Raw genomic sequence first — 15,297 nt, 5'->3', positions numbered from 1 at the left:
CCCTGAATTCAATATGTGGATAAAAGCAAGGGCAGAAAATGAAACTCCATATTTTCATTCACCATCTCATTTTATTTGGTTGTCAGACAGGAATGTAGACACTCAGAATGTTTCATTCCTTTTATGATCATATTTATAGTTATGGACATGAATTAAAGGATGAGAAACTTTTTCTGCCAGTTACAACTAAGCAGTGGAAAACTGATATGCAGTCAGAAAATAGGGTGAAAATTAAATGCCCAAACACTTTTCCAACAGGAATCAGTAATGGTCTGGAAGTTACTGTAAGCTTATGTTTAGTGAAATAAGACCAGATAAGAGGAAAGTCTTGTAACATTCAGAAGTTAATGTAACTATGACTGATAAGCAGACAATTGAAGGAGTTATTTGGGGGGTTTATAGCTTTTTCATATGTGTCTAATGGAAACAGTAACTTAAATCCTTCTGGATATTGGCACAATTATGCAGATGACAAAAGCATCAACTGTAAACAAAGGACTGCAAGAAGTGAATGTACTGTGTTATAGAAGGACATCCAGGGATGTGTCATTCATTCCTAGTCTAATACAAAGAGTAAATTGGGATAGCAGAGCACTTTGCTGACTCCACTAAATGGGGAGATTTTGAATGCACCTGGAGGAATAATACCAAAAAGGGACCTAGATACACAAGAAAGCAACAAAATACAGAGATTTAATGTGGAAAAACTGTAAGTAAATCTGTCTAGGGAAAACTAATCCAAAACACAGATGTTCTCCTGGAGAGAGAAATCTTGAAAGCAATCATGTTAAAGCAGACAAGGAATGACAACAGAGTTAATGGTAAGTCCCTGGTGCAACAGGCAGCACAAATCAGGCCGGGGAGTTTTGTTGCGTGCACTGACAGCCCACTGCTCGCCACCGCTCGCTCCTGCCAGCGCTGCTGCTGAAAGCTCCTGCTCCTGAGACACTAATTCTAGCAGTGTGATCAGCAGAGAGATAACACCAAGTGGAGGCACCTCTAAGAAGTATAACAGAGTTATGACAAGCTTAGAGGAAACAACTCATATAACACCACCGCTGGGGTAAGGTGTAAGATGGGAGATAAGCAGATTAATACTGAAACTGAAATCTAGGCAGATCTAAAAACTAAACAGAAAACTAGAAACCTAGTGACAGATTATATATGTGTTGCAAAGTTCAGCACGTCCTTTATCATTCATCTTAAAATTTCCTCTTAAATACTTGCTCGTGACTGGCAGACAAAAGACAACAACAGAAAAGGCCTTGTCTGTGACTGTTTCTTAAGAAAAATGCTCTCTTCTTAAGAAAAAGTCATGGGAGGAAGAGCAATTACTAAAATGCCCAAACTCTCAGAAATGTTATTCTGTACACAGAAAAGGAAACATCCTTTTCTGGGCAGAGAGGCTCAAGAAGACGGCCAATGCTGGCAGCTCCTGGAGGTGACAAGGCCAGTGCTTTCCCACCAGTGCTGCGTGCACTAATGCAGAGGTGCATGGCCTGACAACAGTTTGGGCACATTTTGCTGCTTGCAGATGAGATTTCCTCCCGCATGTTGTCTCCCATGGATACAATGGGTCCCAGGCGCACGTTAGGCTGCTCCCCATCCAGAGGAATACATGTGACCAGCACTAGGCAGCCCTGCTGCTAGCTGCAGCTTTTATTGCCAGAGATGCATACAGTCCAATCTGGGAAGAGCAGCAGTTGTTGGAGGCACAGGACAATGACATCCACCGAGGAGCGTTTCTTCCCACATTTTGTTCTGGAGACGGCCCGAAGCCTTATGGGGGTTACAGGGAGGGATGCCGAGAGGCGTGCAGGGATGCGGGGGGATGCTCAGGGGTGCCCAGGGGTACCCGCTCCCGGGTTCTCCTACGGCTGCCTTCCCACAGCTACTAAAGACCCACATTGCCATCTAGTGCCGGCGGCGCGTAAGGGCAGGCGGGTGCGCGGCCGGCTCCCGCACGGCTTTCCCGGGCACTGCTCGCCCCGAGGTGGCTGCGGTGCTCCTGCTCGCTCTGGAACCCGTAACGCCTCTCCCGGGGAAGTAAATCTGTTGCTGGGTTTTGGTAGAACAGCGAGTCATGTGCACCCCTGCCGTACACCCTGCGTTGCCCCACGGATGCTGAACGCAAGTAGCTTTGCTTACCCTCAAAACATTATTGCTGCTAATGATCTCATCCTAAACCCGTGCAACTGAAGTAAGGTTCAGCAGTGATTGGAGTATCTAATGTTGGTATAGTTCCATAGAGCTTTATGTACTGATATACCTCCTCCTCAATGTCCAGCCTGGCTGCCGTGGCCCTGCTGTGCCCCCGGTGTGGGGCTGGGTGGGATGCAGGCTCAGTGCCCACTGGAGCATTGAGATGCCACAGAGGCTTTTGGTTAGGTGTGACAGTTCTGGCGAGAATTGGGATGTTAATTTTCTTGTCCTGGCCGGGATCCAACTGGGATAGTTCAGCTCTGCTGGCTGTGGTTTGCCTGCAGGGAGAGGGCAAGGGGAAGAAGCAAGGCTGAGCGGGTTGGATTGTGCCTGTGCTCCTGCTGCAGATGCTGCATGTGGGTCCTGCAATGTGCCACTGCTCCTGCACACTTTGCCATGGCTGGTGCTTTCTACCTAGAGGTTATCACGTTACAGAAGTAAATGTATACTTCCAAACAGAGTGAAATTACAGCTTTTTCTGTGTCATCTTTTCATGCCAAGCACTTTGATATACACAAAGGCATGTGCTAAATATTTTTCATGAGACTTCCCACTATAAGAGGCTGAAGTGTTATTATTATATGCATTACAAGAATACCTAGAAGCCTCAGGTGAGACAAGGGCTTCACTGTGCTCAACAGAGTATATAGGATTAATAAAACTCAGTCTTGTCTATGCAGAGCTGGCAGTCTGATTGGGATGGGACAGAGGAGTGAGCAAGAAAAGCGATTTGCTCCACATCATAAAGCAGTTCAGTAGCCGACATAGGTCTCTCAAGTTTCAGCTTGCCAGGCAGCTTTTTCAATTAAATGTTGTACATGGTGGAGTTTGTTTATTTTTCAGACTGTGGTTTGCCCTTGTAACAAGGGACTCCCAGAAAAACCATCCCCTTCGTGGTCTCATTGATAGAGGAGAGACCCTGCCCACTTGTCTTCCCTTCTTGTGCTGTAAATGGGAACTTTGAGCACCACTTGGCAAAGACACAGAGAGCTGGCACACTCAGCTGGAAGGATTCATTAGTGAGTTCTGAAAACTATACCAAGCACAGAGTGCAGTTATTGAACTTCCACAGTCAAGTGGCAATCTATGACCAGCAAGAGCTCACGGCTCTCCAGCAGTGTAGGTACAACTGAGCTTTGCCATGGCAAAGATATAGGGCAGAGCAAGATTATCCTGCTCTTGCCACAGGAAGAGTGGCTGGAAGGGGCAGAGCTTGAGGGCAAGTGTTCTCCTTGCATGTCTCAGTCCTCTATCAAGAGACCTCATAAAGAAAAAGTCACTCAGGAGCACCAACTGATCGCAATCAGCTCCTCAGCCCTCACTCCAGTGTATGTGCATTTACATCAGAGGTGGATTTTCTCCATAAGGTTTCTGATAGGCTTATTGACAGACACTGTGTTGAAGATATTTACATTGAGCAAGGCTCATAAGCCACTGAACATCTGTTCTCTCATTAGCTGCCTCCTCCGCATTTGCCCTGTAGGCAATAATCTACAGGACAAGTTTCCCAGCACCTAAACTACTGTAGGATAATTCTTTAACTAAAAGGAAAGCAAAGCCCAAGGCCCTGGGAATTTGCTTTTGTACAATAATCTTTTGTGTGTGTACAGTGGAAACCAGAGGATTATGGAGTCAAATCACGAGAATTCAGGTCAAGTGAGATTTGGTGGGGGAAGGAGAAGATGACAGAAGCACCAGTGGGAAGGTAGTGATCCCAGGGGAAGTAACGTGACGCTTGCAGATAAGCCTGTTCTGCTGTCATGGTTTAATTTTACACATCAGTATTAAAATTTCTGAGCAGTGCTGAATATCAACTCTCCGTTACTGCATGAGAGTCTTTTGTGTTGGTGTTTTTCCTCCAGCTGTATTATTTTGGAGTATCCCTGTGTCTCATTTTCTTGTGCCATGTCTCCATTTTCTAGGTCTGTGTTATTTTCCTTTTTGCAATCTGAGAGTTTGTGTGTTTAAACCTTCTTCCTCCATTCAGCTCTCTGTTATTTTTCTCATTCTTGCACACTTAGCCTGGATCAAGGATTTCCAAGATCCTCTAGATATACAAAGCAATTCATTTATCTCCCCTGGACATTTGCTTAATGGAAGGAAGGAAATGTCGTTAAAGAAAAGCACTATGAAAAATGTGATGCTGCTTTTTCTCTCCCTGTCAAGGGACTGATCTGGATATCCAGACTGACACCCAGAAATGGCATTCAAATGCCTGCCTGCTCTTCCTACATACAGAAAGACCCACCTGAATCCAATCAACTATTTCACATGGTCTTGGCTGGGGTAGGCTGATGAGCTGATGGGATGATGTGCTGTTGACCAGTGACTGCTGAGAAAATAGTGGTGTTAATTTAGACATAAGTGTAAGCAAAGGAGAGAACAGCAAGGAAAATTCATAAGTCTTGTGTAAAAGTGAGCAGCTGTACAGCTCATCTGCCCATGAGGATTTGCCTTATCTATTTTTAAGAAGGTAGTCACTTTCTGCTCTGCAGTGGCGGGGGGTGCAAGAGTCTGAGTTTGTAGGTATTTGGACCATAAAAGTGTGGCAGGCTGGAAAATGTCAATTTTTATTACTTTATTTATTTTTACACAGCATTTTACCCCTTCCAGGAAAAGAGCATATGAATCTGCCTGGGTAAGGAATCTTTCTTTTATGAGTCACATGTAAAATGAATTATGAATTATTCCTATTTGATATACCATGTGTTTACTCACTGTTGTGTTATTTGCATAGGCACTATGTCCTGTCTAAGTTAGCTCTACAGTGTGCCACTTAAGAAGAGATAAGCACTTTGCTTTCCAGTGATCCTCTGCAAGAGAATATAAACATAAAGCCTGTCACAGGCAAAAGCAGAAAATAGTTTGTTAGTGCTTGTTTTGGTTGAGACAACAATCAACTTGTAGTCTAATAAATAATGTATATGATTGCTTTAAGGAATGACACAGTCTTGATTATTGCAAAATCATGTGTCAGGAAAGTCCAGAATGAAGGTTGTCTGAGGAATCATAATTGGGTCTTCCTGTGTGTGTGTTATGAAAGTCCTGAGCTGTGTGCCTACATACTGTTTTTCCTACTACCTTTGAGAGATTCTATGTTTTTGCTCTTTTTCCTCTGCAGCCCATTTTTAGCTGGTTAGTTCATATGTTCCAGATGAGCACAGACTGCACGACGGGCCAGGGAGGGAGGCAGGAGGGATAATAGAAGTCTTTGTGGGGAGTAACCTACAGTTTGGATGTCATATTTAAAAAGTAAGGGCCAGAGTACAGATGTTAAGGGTTGTATTAGCTTGGTCTGCAGGGAACTACATCCTGTATTGGATGGAATGGTTTGACCTCTTCTATTGAAATGCTAATGTTTGACCATTTCCTCCAGTAAAGTGAGTCTCATTATTTCACATTGTAGCCTACATTTACCCTTCCTCCAGTCTACACCACCCTGACCCAAGTTTCTGCTTTTCAAATATGTGCTTAAAATTTGTCTGCTGTGTGATCGTTTTATGAGGTGATATCATGAAGTATAAGTATGTGTTCCAGCTGTGTTAGTGACCCTGCCTATAAACCAAGGAGGCTGGCTAAGTACACTCTTGCCCTCCTGCTTAATGTGACTCGAGACAAGAAGATGCAGTGATCCAGACTGCAAAAGTGAGAGTGAAAAATCCAGATTAGACCCTGGAAAAGGGAAACTCTAAGTGAAACTGACTTTTTATCTCTTTGTGTCTTCATGTTGACACTACATTAGGAAGGCTGACATCAGATATCCCCAGAGGCCCAAATCCAATTTTGAATCAAATGTAGACGACCAGCTTGTAAAGGCCAGGAATGAATTGGTTCTGCCAGAAGAAAAATTAGCACAGAAACAAGCTTATTTCCAGAGAATCTACTGAAATAACTACATGATGCCTTAATAGGGATTGTCCTTGTCTGCTTTTTTTGTTTTATTTAGTGAAAGTTCAGGCTTTGAAATGACCAATCTGTGTAAGGAACACATCCATCTCCAGATTTGCTGCATGCAGTAATCTGGAGACAAGATTACTTTAGTTAGAGATGTGCTGCTCTTTTTGTTCTCCTGGTCTGTTTTAACACTAATCCCTGAACAGATACTTAAAAAAGCTAAACAGATATGTGTCTGTCCTACTTGCTTCCATTTACATCTGTGAAAAGCTGCAGACATTTTGTGCCTCTTAGCTGTCATGCAATTTCTTAGTGCCAAGTTCTCATATTGCTGCAGTTTTAGGCCATGTGCTGTTGCAGGAGATGATTTAGGTCAGTGGTTTTTCAAACTTTTTTGATTTGTGGACCCCTAAAAAAATTTCCAGCAGTAGAGCAGACTCCTTTAGGAATTTCAGGTATGTAGATTGCTGTCTGGCACATATGAATTTGCTTTTTCTCAGTCACTGTTTGCAGACTTTTTAGAAGGTTCCTATGGGCTTGCCAGGCCCTGCAGACCATAAGCTGGAAACCAATGATTTAGGTGAGCTCTTGAACCATTACTCCTCCGTATTTTACTGCTGTAAAGTATGAGAACGCCATAAAATGAGTAACAGCAAGGTTGATATTTTGGAGATATTGTGACTTTCAGTTCTTTAGTCTGCTAAACATGAATGCAGCAACCAGTGTTCACACGTGAAGAAACACATGGTGACGGTGTACCAACACCCACGTTGTCCTGCTTTGCATGCTGAGCTGTGGGTGTTCCAACACCCCCACAAATCAGAATAAGTTGCCTCCAGAGCTTTAGCTATCAAATGATACATGCTTTTTGGCTTCTCTAAGCCTAGCACAAATGAGGACTTACAATATCATTTCTTTAGATTGAGATCAGGCTTAGGAGGAAATGTGGGATAACATCCATGCATAAATCAACTTTGCATTGCTTTGTGCACTATACCATGAGACTGGTATTTCTTTAGAACCCATCAAACTCTCTCTCCTGGCTGAGACTGCTATCAGTAAGCAACACCATCATTACCACAGAAGGCTGAGCTACAAAGCCTTTCTAGTCCTGCTCTTTATACAACAGGAGAGCACTACATCTTCTCCACTCATCACTGCTGTTGGTGAATTGGAGAACAACATGCATCAGGTTAGAAGTGAAGAAAGACCAATGTTAATTATTTGCACTGCTATACTCCCCAGATGCTCTAAATATTGACCAGGTCTCTGCTATATGAGGTTCAGCACATGTGTGAAATGGGAGGAGGGTCTAATGCCAAGCATGTGACAAGAGATAACAAGTGGATATCAGAGATATGCAGATGAACAACACAAGCAAACAATAAGATAAGATAAAGTTAATGTATCTAGTCACCTGGTGACAGGTGCTTTTGTAGTTATCACAGGGAAAAGAAAAAGCTTTGAAGGATGACGATTAAGTTATTTCTGTAGCTATTACAGAACATTCCTGTAATGGAGAAATGGCACTTTGGGGAGAAAAAAACCATATGGTAGTTGTCGGATGTGATACAGTGATATAGACTGTCGATGTGGCTAATCAGAGATGAGTGAGCTCTGACTCCTAAAAGTGAATTTCAGATGATAGGCATATGGACATAGGTCAAAACAGGTCTTTGAAATTAATCAGATAGCATTTTCCTCTCTGCAATAGAGTGGTGAATCAAAGGAGGAATGAAAATAGGAACTGATCTGGTCAAAGCAGGGCACTGGCTAGGAAAAAAAGTGGGACAAGACTTCAAATGACAAAAACAGAGAATAATCCAAGGGAGATGCAAATCTTAACTCAATCTAGTTAAGATTTCCATTTGCATGGATGGAGAGAAAAGATTATATATATGGTTTTTTATATAGGAGGAAACTATAAATGTGGACCCCCAGGAGGGCCCAGAACAAAGTCCAAGTTGAAGATGACATCTGACTTGTATTTCCTCTTCCCTTCCTTTACTTGGCATATGTTGTAAACCTACTGCTCCTTAGCCTGAGACTGATCTCAAGGTCATTGTTTTGATTCTACTCTTATCCCTCCCGCCAAGAGGTTTATAGAGCTTGGTGTTCTTTATAATGAAAGTATAGTGCCCATCAGCTGATACTTTCCGATTTTCAATTTTCTTTTTGGCCTCCTAAGGCTTTAATATGAAACCTTCCATCTCACTGTCCATCAGAACTACTGCTCCTGAATTATGGCCCATTTCCTCTTAATATCCACAGCAGGGATTTTTAATAAATCAAATAAAAATAAAAAATGCTGCCCCATCCCCCAGGGCTGATGGATCTGACTCCCTGCCAATAATAAGCCAGACAAGATGTTATGGGACCTTTCGCTTTTGTGCAGGATGTAGAAGACTGACTTCCCTTTCTCCAGGAGGCAATTCTGACTAAAAAATGCTAGTGCACAAACCTGCATATCTAGAGGTGAGGCAAAATAAAACCAACAATGTGCCTCTAGAACATGGCATTGAGAGAAAGCAAGGCACAAGATAAAATGTTCCATTAATCCCAGTGTCTAGTCTGAAATGTTGCAATTTGGGGCATGCTATCATTTACAAAAACAATGAGTAGACTTCCAGGTATGTACTACACATGATGCCTAATTCTTATCTATTTGCCTCTGGTTCAGTGCCTACACTAGTCAATTTATACATCATTACACTGTACAACAATATATAAAAGAAAAATAAATCTCATTAAACACCTTGACTGTATGTTGCTTAGTCTGCTGCTCTGTCAGACTGTGATTTAAAGACAACAGCTTGGATGAAAGAACTATACTTAGCCCATTATTCCCCTTCCTTCACTTACTTCTTCTGTCTCTACATTCCCTTTCTCCATATTCAGCTTGAAAAGGGATTTGTTCTCCTTGAACCAGGGAGATTGTTGTACAACAAACCCAGAACCCATCACCAAGATGCTCATCTGAGAGGGAATCTGCAAGGCAGAGTACCCAGATGGATGAGTTGCCTCTCCCTGAACTCCACCAAAATGTGCTCTCCCTCCCCACAAAGAGCCGAAAACTTTCGGTGCCTGTACCCCAGGAGGAAGACTAGGAGCCCATTGTTACAGCTCCCTACAAGGTCATAGAAATCACTCCCAGCATTCAAGGTTTTGGTTCATGAATTTGTTGTGCTTCCAAAACAATCCAAAGCTTTGCTTGGTCTAGACAAGGGATCATACTTTCAGCTGATGCAAAGTTGCTTATCAGTGACTGCAGTGGTATTCCATGGTATATGCAGCTGAGAATTTAGTGAGGTGACTTTTTGCAATAACAAGCATCTCTTCTACATCTGAGTACAGTGTTGACTGACAGCCCTGGATCCGAGATTACACTAATAATAGATTCATATAATACTAGGGATTTTTTTTCATTCTGATACCGTTCTCACTTACATGATGTTACAGATTAATTCTGTTGGTTTTCACAGCCAGTTTTGGCTTTTGATGCTAATCTCAAAGAAAAAAAAAGTAATCTTGCATTTTGAAATGAGAGGACAAAGGACATATTAGGGATTTTGTCTTTTATTATTGGAGTCTTATAGAAGTTTTCTACTTAAATAATTATCCAGCAGAGATTCTACTGTCAAGTAGAAGATAACCAGGCACTCTTTCAGTAATATTTCTAATGTAGACGGGGAAGGATCCAGAGTAGCTGGACTGTGTGATTATTTTAACTGCTGTGTAGATAAAAGTGTGAGCAGTGAAATGTGGAAAAAGTATATATTATTATATTACTTTTCAACAATTTTCTTTTTTGTCTTGCTCCTTTGTCTGGAAATGGTGATTAGATCAATTTTTCTCATGCAGTAAATAGTCTTCCCTAAGAGTAAACTAGTTGCTTGTTCAAAGCAAGGTTGCTGTTTTAAGTGATAGATCTCTCTTTTCTGAGCCAGTGAAACTTCTCCTCTGCTATAATGACATTTACAGACATCCTGCTTGGGGCTGACATTCCCTGCAGACCTGTAGAAAACCTGATGACACTCCTGACCATCTTTTCTTCAGCTTTTCTGTATCATTTTAGTTCTTGTGTGTCCAAGTTTCTGCCTTTATTCATAAGCTGGTTGATGCTACATACAGCTGTCACTGCATTCGTAACTTGTTCCCTCCCTAAGGTCTCTTTCTTTCTTTCAAAGGCTGAGATGGATGTATTTCTCCACTCAGCCACTCTTAAAGCTCTTTTCTGAGGGATGTGTCCTATCTGAACTTGGCAGCAAGTGTGCATGACATTAATTGTAGGAGCAGTCAGCACTGTTTCTGACTTCAAGAGAGACTCACAAGTGAACAGCTGAGAAATTTCACTCTAAACCCTGGTGCCTTTGGCTCAGGCTGAAGGGACGCATTACTCATAAGGTATAGCGAAATAGACAGTTGTTATGTCCTTGGTGTGGATAATCTATGAACTTTTACTTTCCAGTGGTGTTAATTTGGCACCCCCTGGAGGAAATAGCTTTGAAAACACTTTAAGGAAGAAAATACTTTTAAAAATCTTCTTTGATGCACTCGATTCTTTAATGAGATTGTAAAATTTTTATATTATCTATGGAGAAGGAGTCTTTGCAGAAACATGCATATAATCTTTCTGTAGGCAGTTTTTCATCCTGAGATAATACATGTAATTTTTTTTCTTCCTCAGACTAAACATGTCAATCTAAGACTGTGACTTGGGAAGTGCTGGAGAATTTCTCTACAATCACAAATTAAACAATCAAAAAGAAAACTTGGAATGTCACCTATAAATGACAAGAACTATTAAAGGGGTCCATTTGAATCTCTTCCAAGATGTGTAAGAATCAGTATATATTCTTACTCTCATGGCTAGGGTGGGATCATGCCAGGTAAAACAGGGAAAAACCTTACTGGAGGGCTATGCCTGGATTTACAAACCAAATCAAACCCTTGGCTTAGAAAACCTAAGGCTATTAGAAATACTTCCATTTTGCTAATCAAGTAGAATCACTTTATTAGACAGAAATAACCATGTGCTGGGCTTGCAAGCTAGCTACAGAGTTTGATGCTCAGAATCTGAGAAATGCCACAGGCAAAAAACTTAAATTGCTTTGCCCCTCGGGGCTGCAAGAAAAGAAGGATGTAAATAATGCCAAAATGCATATTTACACACTTTGAAAATTCTGCTTGAAAGTAACAAAATAATTGGATGTTAGTGATTTCTAAAAAGAAATGTCAACAAGGTTTGTTAAATTATTACCATTTGTTAGCTCTCTTTGGGAAATAGCTGGCTGCATTTACAAAGGGGTTTCAAAGAGAAGCATCAATGTTCCCTACCAGTGGTGCACCTGGGGAAGCTAACCTGTGAAGTGTGAACAATCACTGTATTATTATTGATTAACATTTGTCAGCTGAGAATGGAGCAGTCTCTTCACTGCTCCTGCCCCAGCAACAGAGCTCAGTCAGAGTCCCTGCTGAAAGGAACTTCCTCCTGGGAACTGGGTTGTTTCATTAGCTCCTGTGTGCGTTATTTTGATATGTTGGTTTTGTTTGTTTTCCCAGAAAGTTCTCTGAGTGTTGCAGGGTAACCTTCCTTTCAACATACTTAAACTCATTGCTGCTTAACCTTGTAACTCATGGGTGATTCAAAGGCTTTGCAGTGGACTAATAAGAAGAAAGAACCGCAACACAGGAACTGCCGTGCTAGTTTTTGCTAAATGAAGAGTTTCCCAAACACTAGCAGTGGTCAGTAATGGATGTCTGGATAAACAGCATAAGAAAAAGGACACCAATGACTCTTCCTACTGCCTTCTCCTATGACATCTCTAGCTGTCTTCCTTTCTCTGTCACATAATCAGGAAGAGATCTAGGGCTGGCTGGCTGGCACAGAAACCCCTTTGTGTTAGTAGTGCCTTCCCATTTACAGCAGGACCATAGATTATCTGTAGGATTGGGCTATCAGTATGTAGAGAAATGCTTGACTAAAAGGCTGTCCTTGGTATGACTTCTTTTGCTCTACAAAGTTGGTTTTCCTTACCCACAGAAAAGCAGCCAGCAGTAGGAAACCACAACTGAAGATGGCTGTATGATAACACATGGCTTAGGATGATCTTTAAATGCTTTATTTTCCATGCAGAACGTGTCATTATTAATGTAATCATGCAACATGTTTTCCATGTTGCGTTTGCAGATCTGATGTTAAGAATATAATGTTACTTTCACCAGAGGTGAAAACAATTGCAGAGAAAATTAAACCGTGTCAGTCTTTCTGAATGTTATCTATTGCAGGTTGATGGAGAGTTCCAGACATTAAGGCAATACAAATACATTTGAAGATTTTACAGTAGGATTTGAGCAGCTGCCTTCAGGTCATTTTCAAATGGAGTGATTTCTATGTTTTTCTTTATCAGGAACTCATAAATATCTTTTGCTAGAACCAGTATCAGATGTGGCAGTTTCTGGCTTGTATCCATTGTGGACTATTTTGAAACTGCTGGTATCTGTACCTTCACTGGAAAGGGAAAAAAAATTAATAGTTTGTAGCTTCTTTTCCTCCTGAATCTAATATATGTCTACCTACACAATTCAGAGCCTGAAAACTATTTCCATCTAGAATTACCTGGATTCCAGAAAGAAGACGGGGAGAGATATTGCTACAGAATCACTAACCAAGAGAACAGATGCAAAAGAAAGATCCTGTCCATTCTGCCCAGCTCAGGATGGGGACAAGCACAAAATGGGCCTGTTGAGGGATGGCTAGCTTGGAATGCCACATAAAACTACCCTGAGCTGAGAAGGGTCATCAACGTACACTGAAAGCAGTCTGCTGTTCAACTGCACATAGCAGCAGATCAGTACATCTCTAATTATTATTTGTCTGTCTGGCTTAGCAGTGCAGCATTTAAAACCTAATTTGTTGTATAATTTAATTTTAATTGAGTCTCCTATCCACGCAGGACTCGTTAAGCTAGCTGTATGTTTCACTTGCTGTCTTTTTACATGGATACTATGGGAGAGCTGCAAGAGCTGAACCAATCATTTGCTTGCACTGTGCTATCACCGAGGTGCAGTAATTCCTTGCTGTGATTGCAGAGGGATCTCTTGGCAGCAACATTTGGAAAATATGTTTTCTCAATGCCACGATGTAACAAAACAACTTCCTCCCTCAGCTAATGCTCCAGTTTACACAAAAGATTTGGTTGTTGGGCTTTTAGTTGCATTTCCCATGTGCTTATATTTTCCTCTGCCACCCAGAGATAACAATTACTAGTCACTGTGAGCAGTAATAAAAATGAAGCACCATGACAATGCTTCAGAGTGATTGTAACTTCCACTGATGTGCCTCTCTCATTATGTATAAAAGGCCCTAGTCCTCACTGAGGACAAAGTTGAAAGTAAGTAGGGTATTTTACAGACAAATTATTTTGGAGGAATGCAGACAGTCAGGCCTCAAAGAACCATTTTTTGGTAGTATTATTGCTAAGGGAAGAGTTATAGTCTAGGGTCAATAACGCAAAGCTCTTAAGTATGTGCATCAATTTTGACTTACACGTGTGCTTACATTCTCTCCTGAACTGGGGCCCCATGCACTTGAGAACCATGAAGCAATACAGTGCATTAGGTACCAGTTAAAAGTGCAGATCCAAAACACTTTTGTATTTGAATAATTTGTAGTCCCATATAGCTCTTTTGGGCAGGCCGGTATTGCTGTGAGATTTATGTGGCCAAGGGGATCTATAGGATTTCCAGGAAAGGTTAAGATAAAAGCAAAATCTGAGAGCTCAAGTCTTTGAACCAAATAGGAGTATCAAAGCAAAGAATTGCAAATGGTTTTGTTTTCAGTGTTCGTTTCTGTTTTCCTGCCTTCTGATTTAATCCAAAATTCAAAATAACTTGAGTGAAGGGGGTGGTGGGGAAGAGGTTCACTGCCTCTGTAGATATGATGACTGATTTCAGAAGCTAACCATCAATCAGCAGGGAGATCCAGGATAGCTCTGCTTCTTCCTCCACTGTTTTGATGAACATAAAACTGTTCAGGTCCTTCAGATGAATGTGATAAAGGAATTCACAACTAGAAGGTTGCTACTGATGTTATGCAAAAGCATTATGACTGTTTTGCCTAAGAAGCCACTTTATATGGTATACTAATTGGCCTAAAATATGTGGTTCATGTACAAGTGGTTCAAATGTCCCAGGAAAAAAAACAAAACCAAGCATGTAGTAGTGAAAATCCTTTACACAAAGGGGGAAAGGACCAACAAATTTCAGGTACTGGCTTTCTTGATAGGCTTGGGGCTGGGGGAATGGCTACATTAACTGATTTGGGCTAGGTTGTGGGGTCAGATTCAAAGGAAGAAAGACTGATGCATAAGAACTCTTTTAGCAGGCTGTGAGGAAAAAGCTCCGACTGTTTGGATGCATCTGTCAGAGGAAAGACAGCTGCTGGCTGGCAACCTGCAAGGGCTAGGGAAGTGGGCAGACACAAGGGCAGGCTGTGTGAGGTAAGGCGGCTGTGAGGCTGGTGGGTGAAGGCAACGTGGAGTGCAGGATGGGGAGAGACAGTGCCATGCCACGGGACTTCAGACTGGCCTAAGGCAGGAGCAGGATGTAAGTGAGCGAGGGCGTGATTGGGATTTGGACAGTTTAGCTCTCTGAGGTTGGCTGCCAAGGGGATGGGGAAGGTAGGAAGATGAAGCAGTAACCTGGGGGAAGGACAAGTGCAATGGCCCTGCAGAGGTTGAGCTACTGTGGTGGAGCTGCAGTGGGGTGCAGGCCCATAGGAGATGGGTCTGCCATTGGGGAACTGATGAGACCTCACACTTGCTGTTTTGTTTAGGGGACCTGATTGCTGTTTTGGGGTGGAGATTTTTTAGCTAGTGTCCAACAACTGTACAAGAGGACATTGAAATTAGGTGACTGGTGGGGTAACAAAGTGACTATTCTTAAGGCACAGAAAGCTCTGCTGCTTTCTCTTGGCCTTGATAACTGCAGGTTTTGGTTCATAAGAACCTCCTGGTTAATACCGGGGCTGCTCCAGGAGCTCCCACCACCAGGCACCGACCCTGCAGTGAACTTTCATCCTAAACCATGTTCCTGGAACTGCGAGTAGGGTTTTTTTTCACCTGGCCGCTGCTGGCAAACTAACAACTCTTCAAGATCCAGTTACAGTACCTACAGCTATTAACCGCTGCCTGTGCCGGA

The sequence above is a fragment of the Colius striatus genome, chromosome 17, assembly GCF_028858725.1.
Source record: "Colius striatus isolate bColStr4 chromosome 17, bColStr4.1.hap1, whole genome shotgun sequence".
NCBI classification, from domain to species: Eukaryota; Metazoa; Chordata; class Aves; order Coliiformes; family Coliidae; genus Colius; species Colius striatus.
Note: the sequence above shows the minus strand (reverse complement) of the source record.